General features: G+C 44.9%; 2 non-coding genes across 2 annotated transcripts; one reads left to right on the top strand and one right to left on the bottom strand.

The window, feature by feature from the left end:
• The first annotated feature begins 1133 nt into the window (after positions 1-1133).
• trnat-cgu (transfer RNA threonine (anticodon CGU)) lies at positions 1134-1206 on the top strand. The gene has a single exon. It is a non-coding gene; the product is annotated as a tRNA-Thr (tRNA).
• Positions 1207-5299: 4093 nt separating this feature from the next.
• Positions 5300-5389, bottom strand: trnap-ugg (transfer RNA proline (anticodon UGG)). The gene is given in 2 exon segments: positions 5300-5335; positions 5354-5389. It is a non-coding gene; the product is annotated as a tRNA-Pro (tRNA).
• Positions 5390-11798: the final 6409 nt, after the last annotated feature.

Genomic DNA, 11798 nt, shown 5'->3' with positions numbered 1-11798 from the left:
TTTAGAAGAGCACTTTAAATGCCTCGATATCACAGGCAGCCACACTCGTCACACCTCTGGAGAACAGCTCTTTTGTCCATGTGTGAACAAAGGCTGACTGGAGAAGGTTTCTCTTTGTTGCATAGTTCAGCCTTCTCTGATGAACTGTTAGCTGGTTACTGCGAAGTCAGTGCTTTTGATACCATGTTTGTTGATCCCTTCTATCACATTCCTGATGACCGAGAGCAGACTGGTGGTAATTGTCTTGATTTGATTTGCAGTTTGCCAGGTAGATGACAGTGATGCAGTTGTACTGAAACTGCTTGACTCGGAGCGCGGCAAGTTCAGGAGCACAACGCTTTAGCAACATTGCTGGAAGATTGCCAGTGCCGGGAGCTCTCGTTGTTTCCAATGTATCCACAAACATCTTTGTCTTCCAATCAACGCTGCAGTGGAAGTGATTGTCGCATAGTGGGCGCCGCGGTGGCTTCGCAACGCCAGGGACCCGGCTTCAATTCCAGCCTTCGGTAATTGTGCGGCGTTTGCACGTTCTCCCCGTGTGTGCCTGAGTTTCCTGCGGGTGTTCCAGTTTCCTCCCAGTGTCCAGGTGTGCATGTTAGGTGGATTGGCCACGTATTTGCTGTAATTGCTTATAAATGATAGATTGACTGTGTGACTATCTGGCAAAGTTTAGACAATGACATGAAATGAGGCAATGGGAAAATAGATGATTATGGTCTAATTGCAAATCTCTCATATCAGCTTTTCCAGTGGTCAGGATTAGGCGCCGTGCCCGGGATTGATTCCCAGTCACGGGGTGAACATTTTTTTGTTTAACTCTTCATTAAATCAAATTAGGCCTCACATCGTCTGTGAAGGGAGAAACAAGGGTTAATCTTCAAACTGGATGAATTGTATCAGACGTGGAAAAGTCAGAGATGTAACAACAAGTATAAGCTCAGAAGAAGAATTTATGGGCAGGCACACGGCAAACATTGATCGTTTGAAGTAACTGGCACATGTCAAATTCTGCCCCTTTATCGCCACATATTCTAACTCCCTGCTCTCCCGCTCAAACACATCTATTTCCATCTGAAAATGCAGTCTGTTCCACTGATTATTATACAGTTATTGCAACGGAATTGCAAAGGGTTGGCTCCATGGCTCAGTGGTTCGAGCACTGGTCTCGTAAACCAGAGGTCGCGAGTTCGACCCTCGCTGTAGCCTTATTTTCAACTTTAGTTTGCAGCAAGTTACACGTGGTCATTTAAACGCTCGGTCTCATGCGGCCTTGATGTCAAGGCCTATCACTCTCAGCTCACCTCGGGAATTCAGCTCCTTTGTCCATGTTTGAACAAAAGCTCAAATGAGGACAGCAGCTGAGTCACCCTGGCGAAACTCAAACTGGGCTTTGCTGAGGAGGTCTGTTGATGACCCTGCCATCGCTTTACAGATGATCGACAGTCGTCTAAGTTGGCGGTAATTGGCTAGTTGAATTTGCCGTGCCTTTTTTTGTGCAGGACATACCTGGGCAATTTTCCACATTGTTGCGTAGATGCCAGTGTTGTAATTGTCCGAGAAGAACTCGGCGAGGGGAGCGGTAACTTCTACAGCACAAGTACTATTGCCGGAATGTTATCAGGCTCCATTGCCTTTCCAGTATCCAGTGCCTCCAACCGTTTCTTGGTATCAATTGGAGTGAATCGAATTGGCTGGAGACTAGCATTTGAGATGCTAGGGACCACTGGAGGAGGCCGAGATGGATCATCCAGTCGACACTCCTGGCTGAAGATTGCTTCGAATTCTTCAGGTTTATCTTTTGCATCGAGGTGCTGGGCTGCACCCATCAGTGAGGATGAGGATATTTGTGGATTTTCTTCCTCCAGTGAGTTGTTTAATTGTCCATCACTATTCACGACTGGATGTGGAAGGACTGAAGAGGTTAGATCTGATCTGTTGGTTGTGGGATCGCTTACCTCTGTCTATCACTTGTTGTTTTTGCCATTTGGCATGTACATAGTCCTGTTTGGTAGTTTCTCCAGGTTGACACCTCACTTTTTGGTATGCCTGGTGCTACTCCTGCGCCCCCCCCCCCCCCCACCCACACACACACACACCCTTGCACTCTCCATTGAACCAGAGTTGATTCCCTGACTTGATAGTAATGGTTATTTGGGGTATATTCTGGGCCATGAGATTGCAGATTGTGCTGGAGTACAGTTCCCCTGCTGTTGGTGGCCCACAACGCCCCATGCATGCCTAGCCTTGAGTTGCTAGATCGGTTCGAAGTCTGTCCCATTAAACACGGTGATAGTGCCACATAACACAATGGAGGCTATTCTCAATGCAAAGGCGCGACTTCGTCTCCACACGGATTATGCAGTGATCACTCTTGAGGATACCGTCGTGGACGGTTGCATCTGCAGCCGGTAGATTGGTAAGGATGAGGTCAAGTATGTTATTTCCTCTTGTTGGTTCCTTCACCAGCTGCTGCAGATCAAGTCTAACAGTTACATCTTTTAAGACCCGACCAGCTCGATCGGTATTGCTGCGACTGAGCCATTCTCGGTGGTGGACATTGAAATCCCCCATCCAGAGTACATTCTGCGCCCTTGCCACCCTCAGTGCTTCCTCCAAGTGTATTTCAACATGGAGGATCACTGATTCATGAGCCGAAGGAGGGCGGCACCTGGTATCCAGTAAGAGGTTTCCTTCCACATGTTTAACCTGAAGCCATGAGACGACAGAGTCGATGTTAAGAATTCCCAGGGCAACTCACTCCCGATTGTATCCCACTGCGCTGCCATCTCTGCTAGCTGGCGGCACAGCGGTATACAGTCGCTGGGAGTTTGCTGGGGCATGAAATTGACACTGAGGCGAAATCGTCCCACAAGATGCTGAAGTGATCGAATTACATAAAATTTTACGAGGGATGATAGATTGAACATAGACAAAATGTTTCTTCTCATTGGGCAATCGAGATCAAGAGGTCACAATTACACAAAAAAACAAAATACAATGAATGCTGGAATCTGTGCAAAAAACAGAAAATGCTTGGAAATCTCAACTGATCTGACAGCATCTGTGGGGAAAGAATAGAACCAACCTACTGTCACATGGATAGGTAGAGAGGCGGTAGATTTAAAACGGAGATGCTGGGGAACTACTTATTGCTAATGGTCGTCGATTTTTGGAACTCGCTGCCCCATAGAACGGTGGAGTCTGAATCATTAAAAAGGTTTAAAGAAGGAGACAGAAATATTTCCAATACAAAATGAATTAACAGATAAGGGGCAGTGGATTTGAGACCAGGGAAAGATCAGCCATGAACTGAATGAATGCTGGAGCAGGCTCGAAGCGCTGAATTTGCCCACTGCTGATCTTAATTCCTATGTTCCTAAGTGTAACTTTCAATTTTCATAACCCACCAACCATATCAATGAGGCAGATGTGCTTGTTTTGGCAGATAAGGCAAAGGAGAATCCAAAGAGCTTCGACAAAGACAGAAAGGGCAAAAGAGTAGCAAGGGAGAGAGTAGGGCCTCTTAAGGATCAACAAGATCATCTGTGTGCGGATCCACAAGAGATGGGTGAGGTGCTAAATGAATATTTCTCATCAGTATTTGCTGTAGAGAAAAGCATAGATGGGGCGGCACGGTAGCGCAGTGGTTAGCACTGCTGCTTCACAGCTCCAGGGACCTGGGTTCGATTCCCGGCTTGGGTCGCTGTCTGTGTGGAGTTTGCACATTCTCCTCGTGTCTGCGTGGGTTTCCTCCGGGTGCTCCGGTTTCCTCCCACAGTCCAAAGATGTGCGGGTTAGGTTGATTGGCCATGCTAAAATTGCCCCTTAGTCTCCTGAGATGCGTAGGTTGGAGGGATTAGTGGGTAAAAATATGTAGGGATATAGGGGTAGGGCCTGAGTGGGATTGTGGTCGGTGCAGACCCGATGGGCCGAATGGCCTCTTTCTGTACTGCAGGGTTTCTATGATTTCTATTTCTATGATGTTAGGGAACTTCAGGAAATAAATAGTGATGTCTTGAGGACTGTACATATTACAGATAAGGAGGTGCTGGAAGTCTTAACGCGCATCGAGGTGGATAAATCCCGGGACCTGATGAAGTATATCCCAGGACATTGTGGGAGGCTAAGGAGGAAATTGAGGGTCCCCTAGCAGAGATGCTCGAATCATTGATAGTCACAGGTGAGGTGCCTGAAGATTGGAGGGTGGTAAATGTTGTGCTTGTTTAAAAAGGGCTGCAGGGAAAAGCCTGGGAACTACAGGCCAGTGAGCCTCACATCTGTGATGGGTAAGTTGTTGGAAGGTATTTTGAGAGATAGGATCTACAGGCATTTAGAGACGGAATGAATTATTAGAGATAGTCAACGACTTGCCTGGGCTTGCAATATCTCACCAACCGTCCTGGCTGGAGACAATGCACACCTCTTTAACCTGTGCTTAACCCTCTCTCCACTCACAATGTCTGTACATTTAAGACCTGATTACCTGTAAAGACTCGCATTCCAACCATTATTTTGTAAATTGAGTTTGTGTCTATATATGCCCTGTTTGTGTACACAACTCCCACTCACCTGATGAAGGGGCAGTGCTCCGTAAGCTTGTGGCTTGTGCTACCAAATAAACCTGTTGGACTTTAACCTGGTGTTGTGAGACTTCGTACTGTGTTTACCCCAGCGGGTGGTGGTGGGGGTGGGGAGGAGGAGAACTGGGGGGAGCGGTGGAAACAATCCCTCAGCATGCACACTATCAAACAGTCTCGCCGTTGCAGACTTGTCAATGGGATCACTTTTTATTATTCCAAACTCTAGAGAGAAAAGGGTAACCACAATGAATCTCTCCTCCAAGGGCAACTGTCTCATCACAGCAATCAATCCATTGAACCTTCGTTACACAGACAGCGCGAGAATAGAGGGAAACAAGAACACACTATGGAAAGTGGATAGAGGCACAGTGAGAGACTGAGAGAGTGCAAAATAATGAGGTCGTTACACAGAAACAAAGAGAGACAGATATAGACAGTGCGTGGGGGAGTCAGCCACATCGTATGAATGAATAACAATGTACACAAAGCCAGCGGCCGGAACCCACAAGCATTGGGTCCTCTGAATTGTTGACGAGGGATAAAGAGAAGGTCCAAAAGAAGAGTCAACTTTTGAAAACATCTTGAACTGCCTGTGAGTGTGTTGTGTTGTTAGATTCCTTGTGTTGTCAGTTTCCCAAACCAAACCGCGGAAAAACTCATCCTGCCGTGTGCACGGCAAAGAAATGAACAGGACTTTGCGATTGCAAACAACAACAATGGGGCCCGTCCGGGAATTGAACCCGGGACCTCTCGCAGCCTTGCACATCACAACACCCAAAGCGAGAATCATACCCCTAGACCAACGAGCCGCTGCTGCGGGAGCTCCTCAAATACGGATATATATTGTCATACAAATCTGATCAGACAGCTGCCCTGAAAGCTGGAAGCGCTGGAGAAACTCAGGAAGCCAGGCAGCAAGTGCACACAGGGAAAGGACTCTCTTCTTACACCTTCATAACCTTTCATTTTACCCTTTAAGCTGGTAAAGTTTGGAAATGTAGGAAGTTTTAAACAAGTGAAATCCAGGAGGAGCGAGGAAACATAACAGCAGGAAAGGGCCCTGACCGGGTACAATTCAAGAGAGATAAATGAACAACTTGTTTACAGTCCATGGTCTGAGCGTGAGGAAAGCAGAGTATCATAGAATGTTTGCACCGCAGAATGAGACCATGCACAAAATCTTTGAAGAAGTCACGTGTGCTGTGGATAATAGGGAGCCGGTGGGTGTCGTGTACAGCGATTTCACAGGAGCTGCAGTGATGAGGCTGGTGGATTTGGGAAATTGAGAGGAACACATGAGCAGCTTGTCTGACTATTTCATCTCATTGCCGCTTTCATGCTGCTGCGAAAAGTAATCCTTGTTGCCATTGGATGAAGGGCTAACTTATGTTCCACCTGAACAGAACATTTTGAAAGAGAGACTTGCCTCTGGTGGAGATAGATCTGAGATGAAAATAATGAAATAGAAAACGAAGTAAATTAGATTAAACATCCAACGTATTAGAAATATTGGGTCATCCAAACTATTAGAAATATTGGGTTGACAGTAAGTGGCATGAATTGATGCTGTGATCGCAGATATAGAACTGGAACCCACCATCACACCGAGTGAATCCGCTGTCTGTTTAAATGTTGATCAAAGAAAAATTTTAATCACCTTGCACAATGGAACGTACGGTAACTCAGTCAATAAGCACCCTCCACTCACAAATAACAGAAAGGGTCAATTTAATCTCACAACTTTAAACTTCTTGCTGTTCCGTACATTTACCATGAAGATTTATAAAGTAAGTGAATAGAGTTTGTGATGGTTAAAAAAATGTCCACGCCCATGAGGTACGTAAGCATCGTGACGGACACAGAGGAACAAACATAACCATAGACCACGCGAGGCAGAGGACAAACGAGCGACAAAACGGAGGTTAGACATTAAGGGAATATAGCTTAGGGGTCGGGCATTTGACTGCAAGTCAAGACGCTTCTGCATTCAAATCGGATGCCTCCTTCCGCGCTGAATAGATTTTGTTTTCAATCTAAACTACCCTTCATTGGCTGAAAACGGCTTTGTGACGTCCACTGGTCGGGAGAGGTTCTATATAAATGCAAACATTTCATGACCTTCAATCCCAGTCCTCTGTTACTGAGCCCAATCAGTGGGAACAATCTGTCCCTCCCTGCTCTATCAAACGGCCCTTTTCCCATGTTAGGAGAAGGGATTGACTATTACACCACAGGAAAACTGTGGGGTAAAATAGTAAAACATACATGCTTAGATTTGTAAACGATGCCATCATTTGGTCTTTCTGTGTCAGGTTTGGTGAAAATTGAATTGGCATCGAATTTGCAGCCAATACTTTAACACTATGATTTAAGATGCCACGTGGGCTACAGATATGTCAGTCTCTGTGGCGCAATTGACCAGCGCGTTCGGCTGTTGATTGAAAAGTTGGTGGTTCGAAAACATCCAAGGATGGCGCTTGCACTTTGTTTTCTCTCCATCTGCTTTCATTGTCTCTCGGGTTTTGAGTGCCACTGAGTCCTTGGGCAACACGAAAAAAAACTTATCGTGTGTTTCTGCCTCTACTGTTAGCCGACGTTAGTTTATTGAACATTTATCTCTCACATATTATTTGTAACAATTAATATATTTCAAATATTATTAAACTCAATCACTGAACTCGAAACTTCAACCCATGTTTGACCTTGGGTTTCCATTTTCCTGCTTTCCAGCCAATGAAGGACAGTTTAGATTGAAAACAAAATCTATTAAGCGCGGAAAGAGGCATCCGATTTGAATGCAGAAACGTCTTGACTTGCAGACAAATGCCCGACCCCTAAGCTATATTCCCTTAATATCAATGAGCTATATCCCCTCAGGGCATTTTTGCAATCAATGATGAAGTACAAACTAACATTTTGTTTGCTCCAATTCAGTTCATATGCAACAACGATCTAGAATCGGGGAACATTTAAAAAAATGTTAATTTCAATTATGTTTCGACCTTATTTTAAATCGGGGAGCCTTTCGTATATGAAATGAACATGTTAACTCCTACAACCCAGAAGCTGGATTCATGACCAATGTGACCGGCCTAGAATATCAAACAGTGCAGTCTGATTGCAATTTAAATCCTTGCTTTGTAGAATTATAATTCTGTTGAAAACCTTAGCCATGTGGCAGAGTCATTAATCTAACATAAGATTTAGAAAATAGCATTTGTCCCGAATTTTATCTCTTTCTCCATGACTGCAGTTGCAGAATATTATTCAAGCATTGGGGAATTGTAAATGCCACATGACTGTGAGATAATGTGATTCCTTAATATTTAAAAGCACTTCGAGATGGGACAGCTGTTTTGAAAAGGTATTATCAGTTTTTTTGAACACAATAATCAATATACTTCAGGAACACAGGTGACAAATGGAAGTGTTTCGAATATGATGCGTGTCCACAGATTCTGCCAAACCTGCTGAGAATTTCCACCATCTTATGCTTGTATTATAAATACAGGTTTTATCTGAACATAAAACACACTGCAAGACGGCAACGATAAATGAAATAGTCCCACAAGCTGTTCACGTGTAAATTTTAATTTCCGAAACCCACCAATCTCATCATTACTGATCCTGTGAAACTTACCTTGTAAAACACGGCAGGCATTCATCTCTCAAAGAACTGAAACGCCTCAAATGTGAACTCTCTGCTCTCTATCTCAGGACTTTGCAATTATAAAAGCAGCATTCTGGTGAAAGTTTAACTCAGTCCTCACTCCACTGATCTTTGCCGACTTACTGTGTATTTCCCTCATTGAATACATTTCAGGTTGGGACAGACAAATTCCTGATCTATTGGCAGCGCTTTGCTGCCTATCACTGTCCTTCACTATCTGTGTTTGTTCTTGAACTGTTGCCCATGTGACATTTCCAATTCGGACACAAATATAGATCTAACTCCACTGCTTCTGACAGAGCTGTTTTCGATCAGGAAACAACTCAGGTTTGTTAAATGGAATATCAAAAACTTTAAATCTTAGCATATTGAAGCCGATCAATGACCCTGAAAGCGCCAAATCCGAAGCACTGGACCACGAGGATTTCATTCTCCTGGTTCTCCCATAGACTGAATACAGGAATTCCACAGTGCCAATTATTCACAGTCGCATTATCCTTCCAGTCTTGAACACGTTGTTCAGCTTTGAAATTATTCATCTTTTCACATTAGCTTCCAGCGTGATGAAAGCAGAGCAGTAATAAGCTGAAGGTTTTCAATAGATTTACCACAATAAGGTTTATAACAAACATTACTCTTTGAATGTGGTGAGCTGCAGTGAAATTTAATGCAGTCGAAGGTAACTCACTCATTCTGACAGTTGGTACCAGCAATTGCAATGTAAGTATGATGTCGAGATACCGGGTTGGACAGGGGTGGACACAATAAGAAGTCTCACAGCATCATGTTAACGTCCAACAGGTTCATTTGCTCCGATAATAAAATCAATTTGCTTTGTTTGATCAATGCCCGGAAAGCTCCTGACTCCAAATAGATCTGGTGTTGTAAGACTTCCTTATGTAAATATGAATTGTTGTGGGTAATTGACAGGATTGTGGAATGGGGCAGATTTTTCCTTCTTCCTGTTCAACCTGCCACAAGTATCTCTCCCGTTTTCGACCAGGAAGCAATATCCACTCTCCTTAATTCATGTGTTGCACGAGAGCAATGAATCATCATTCCCGAACCGTGAATCAAACCCAGACCATGGCAGTTAAAGCAGCGAATTATATCGACGAAACCAACACGGAAATTGAAGTGACCTGAGCATTATTGAGCAATTATGGGCGAGTGTGTGCGTGTGTGATTTGGGAGAAAGGTCACGTGCCCTCGGGTAATCCCTGATGAATGAAGCCTCCGACCTCTTTATCGCTGAGCGTTTTGTGTTCTTGAGAAATCGTCCTCTGGAGCTGATGCAATGAGGCCAGGAGAGTAACTCACTGCACCGTCTGCAATGTGATTGCGGTGCGATTTGCTGAAAGCTGTTAATTTTATAAAAATAATCTTTTTGCGAATTGTAAATGAAATGCCCTTCAGTACCGGCAAGAATTCTCACAACACCAGGTTAAAGTGCAACAGGTTTGTTTGAAATCACGAGCTTTCGGAGCGCAGCTCCTTCATCACTCACGCTGAGGATTCACCACATTTTTCTGTCTTTGAATGAAAGCAATAGATATCTCGTCAATTCCCCGGTATCCTGAGTGGACGGCACTGATTTCCACAGTACACTGCTTTAAATGTTTGTTTTCAATGTGAAATTAAGTAGTTTGATTCCATGTGAAGGATTTAAACTAACAGTCTTCCGGGAAGATTGTGACATAGTGGTAAAATCAGTGGAGTATGAATCCTGTGGCCCAGGCTCCCAGGTCACGATCCCACCGCAGTCTAGAACTGAAACGGAAGTGAAAGCTAGTCTCAGTAATGAAGCTTTGGTTTCTGATTGTCATGAAAACACATCTTGCAGAAGGAAATCTGTCATAAAGAACAAAGAACAAAGAACAGTACAGCACAGGAAACAGGCCCTTCGGCCCTGCAAGCCTGTGCCGCTCCTTGGTCCAACTAGACCAATCGTTTGTTTCCTTCCATTCCCAGGCTGCTCATGTGACTATCCAGGTAAGTCTTAAACGATGTCAGCGTGCCTGCCTCCACCACCCTACTTGGCAGCGCATTCCAGGCCCCCACCACCCTCTGTGTAAAAAACGTCCCTCTGGTATCTGAGTTGTACTTCGCCCCTCTCACCTTGAGCCCATGACCCCTCGTGATCGTCACCTCCGACCTGGGAAAAAGCTTTCCACTGTTCACCCTATCTATACCCTTCATAATCTTGTACACCTCTATTAGATCTCCCCTCATTCTCCGTCTTTCCAAGGAGAACAACTCCAGTCTACCCAATCTATCCTCATAGCTAAGACCCTCCATACCAGGCAACATCCTGGTAAACCTTCTCTGCACTCTTTCGAACGCCTCCACGTCCTTCTGGTAGTGCGGCGACCAGAACTGGACGCAGTACTCCAAATGTGGCCGAACCAGCGTTCTATACAGCTGCATCATCAGACTCCAGCTTTTATACTCTATACCCCGTCCTATAAAGGCAAGCATACCATATGCCTTCTTCACCACCTTCTCCACCTGTGTTGCCACCTTCAAGGATTTGTGGACTTGCACACCTAGGTCCCTCTGTGTTTCTATACTCCTGATGACTCTGCCATTTATTGTATAACTCCTCCCTACATTATTTCTTCCAAAATGCATCACTTCGCATTTATCCGGATTAAACTCCATCTGCCACCTCTCCGCCCAATTTTCCAGCCTTTCTATATCCTGCTGTATTGCCCGACAATGCTCTTCGCTATCCGCAATTCCAGCCATCTTCCTGTCATCAGCAAACTTGCTGATTACACCAGTTACACCTTCTTCCAAATCATTTATATATATCACAAATAGCAGAGGTCCCAGTACAGAGCCCTGCGGAATACCACTGGTCACAGACCTCCAGCCGGAAAAAGACCCTTCGACCACTACCCTCTGTCTCCTATGGCCAAGCCAGTTCTCCACCCATCTTGCCACTTCTCCTTGTATCCCATGACCCTTAACCTTCTTAACCAACCTGCCATGTGGGACTTTGTCAAATGCCTTACTGAAATCCATATAGACGACATCCACGGCCCTTCCTTCATCAACCGTTTTTGTCACTTCCTCAAAAAACTCCACCAGATTTGTAAGGCACGACCTCCCTCTCACAAAACCATGCTGTCTGTCACTAATGAGATTGTTCCGTTCTAAATGCACATACATCCTGTCTCTAAGAATCCTCTCCAACAACTTCCCTACCACGGACGTCAAGCTCACCGGCCTATAATTTCCTGGGTTATCCCTGCTACCCTTCTTAAACAACGGGACCACATTCGCTCTCCTCCAATCTTCAGGGACCTCACCCGTGTCCAAAGAAGCGACAAAGATTTCCGTCAGAGGCCCAGCAATTTTATCTCTCGTCTCCCTGAGCAGTCGAGGATAGATACCATCAGGCCCTGGGGCTTTGTCAGTTTTAATGTTCTCTAAAAAACCTAACACTTCCTCTCTTGTAATGGAGATTTTCTCAAACAGGCCAACACCTCCCTCCGAGACACTCCCGGTTAACACGCCCCTCTCCTTCATGAATACCGATGCAA

This window comes from Mustelus asterias, unplaced genomic scaffold, assembly GCF_964213995.1.
Source record: "Mustelus asterias unplaced genomic scaffold, sMusAst1.hap1.1 HAP1_SCAFFOLD_211, whole genome shotgun sequence".
Lineage (NCBI taxonomy): Eukaryota > Metazoa > Chordata > Chondrichthyes > Carcharhiniformes > Triakidae > Mustelus > Mustelus asterias.
The sequence above is the reverse complement of the archived record's forward strand: the minus strand, read 5'-3'. Positions and strand labels throughout refer to the sequence as shown.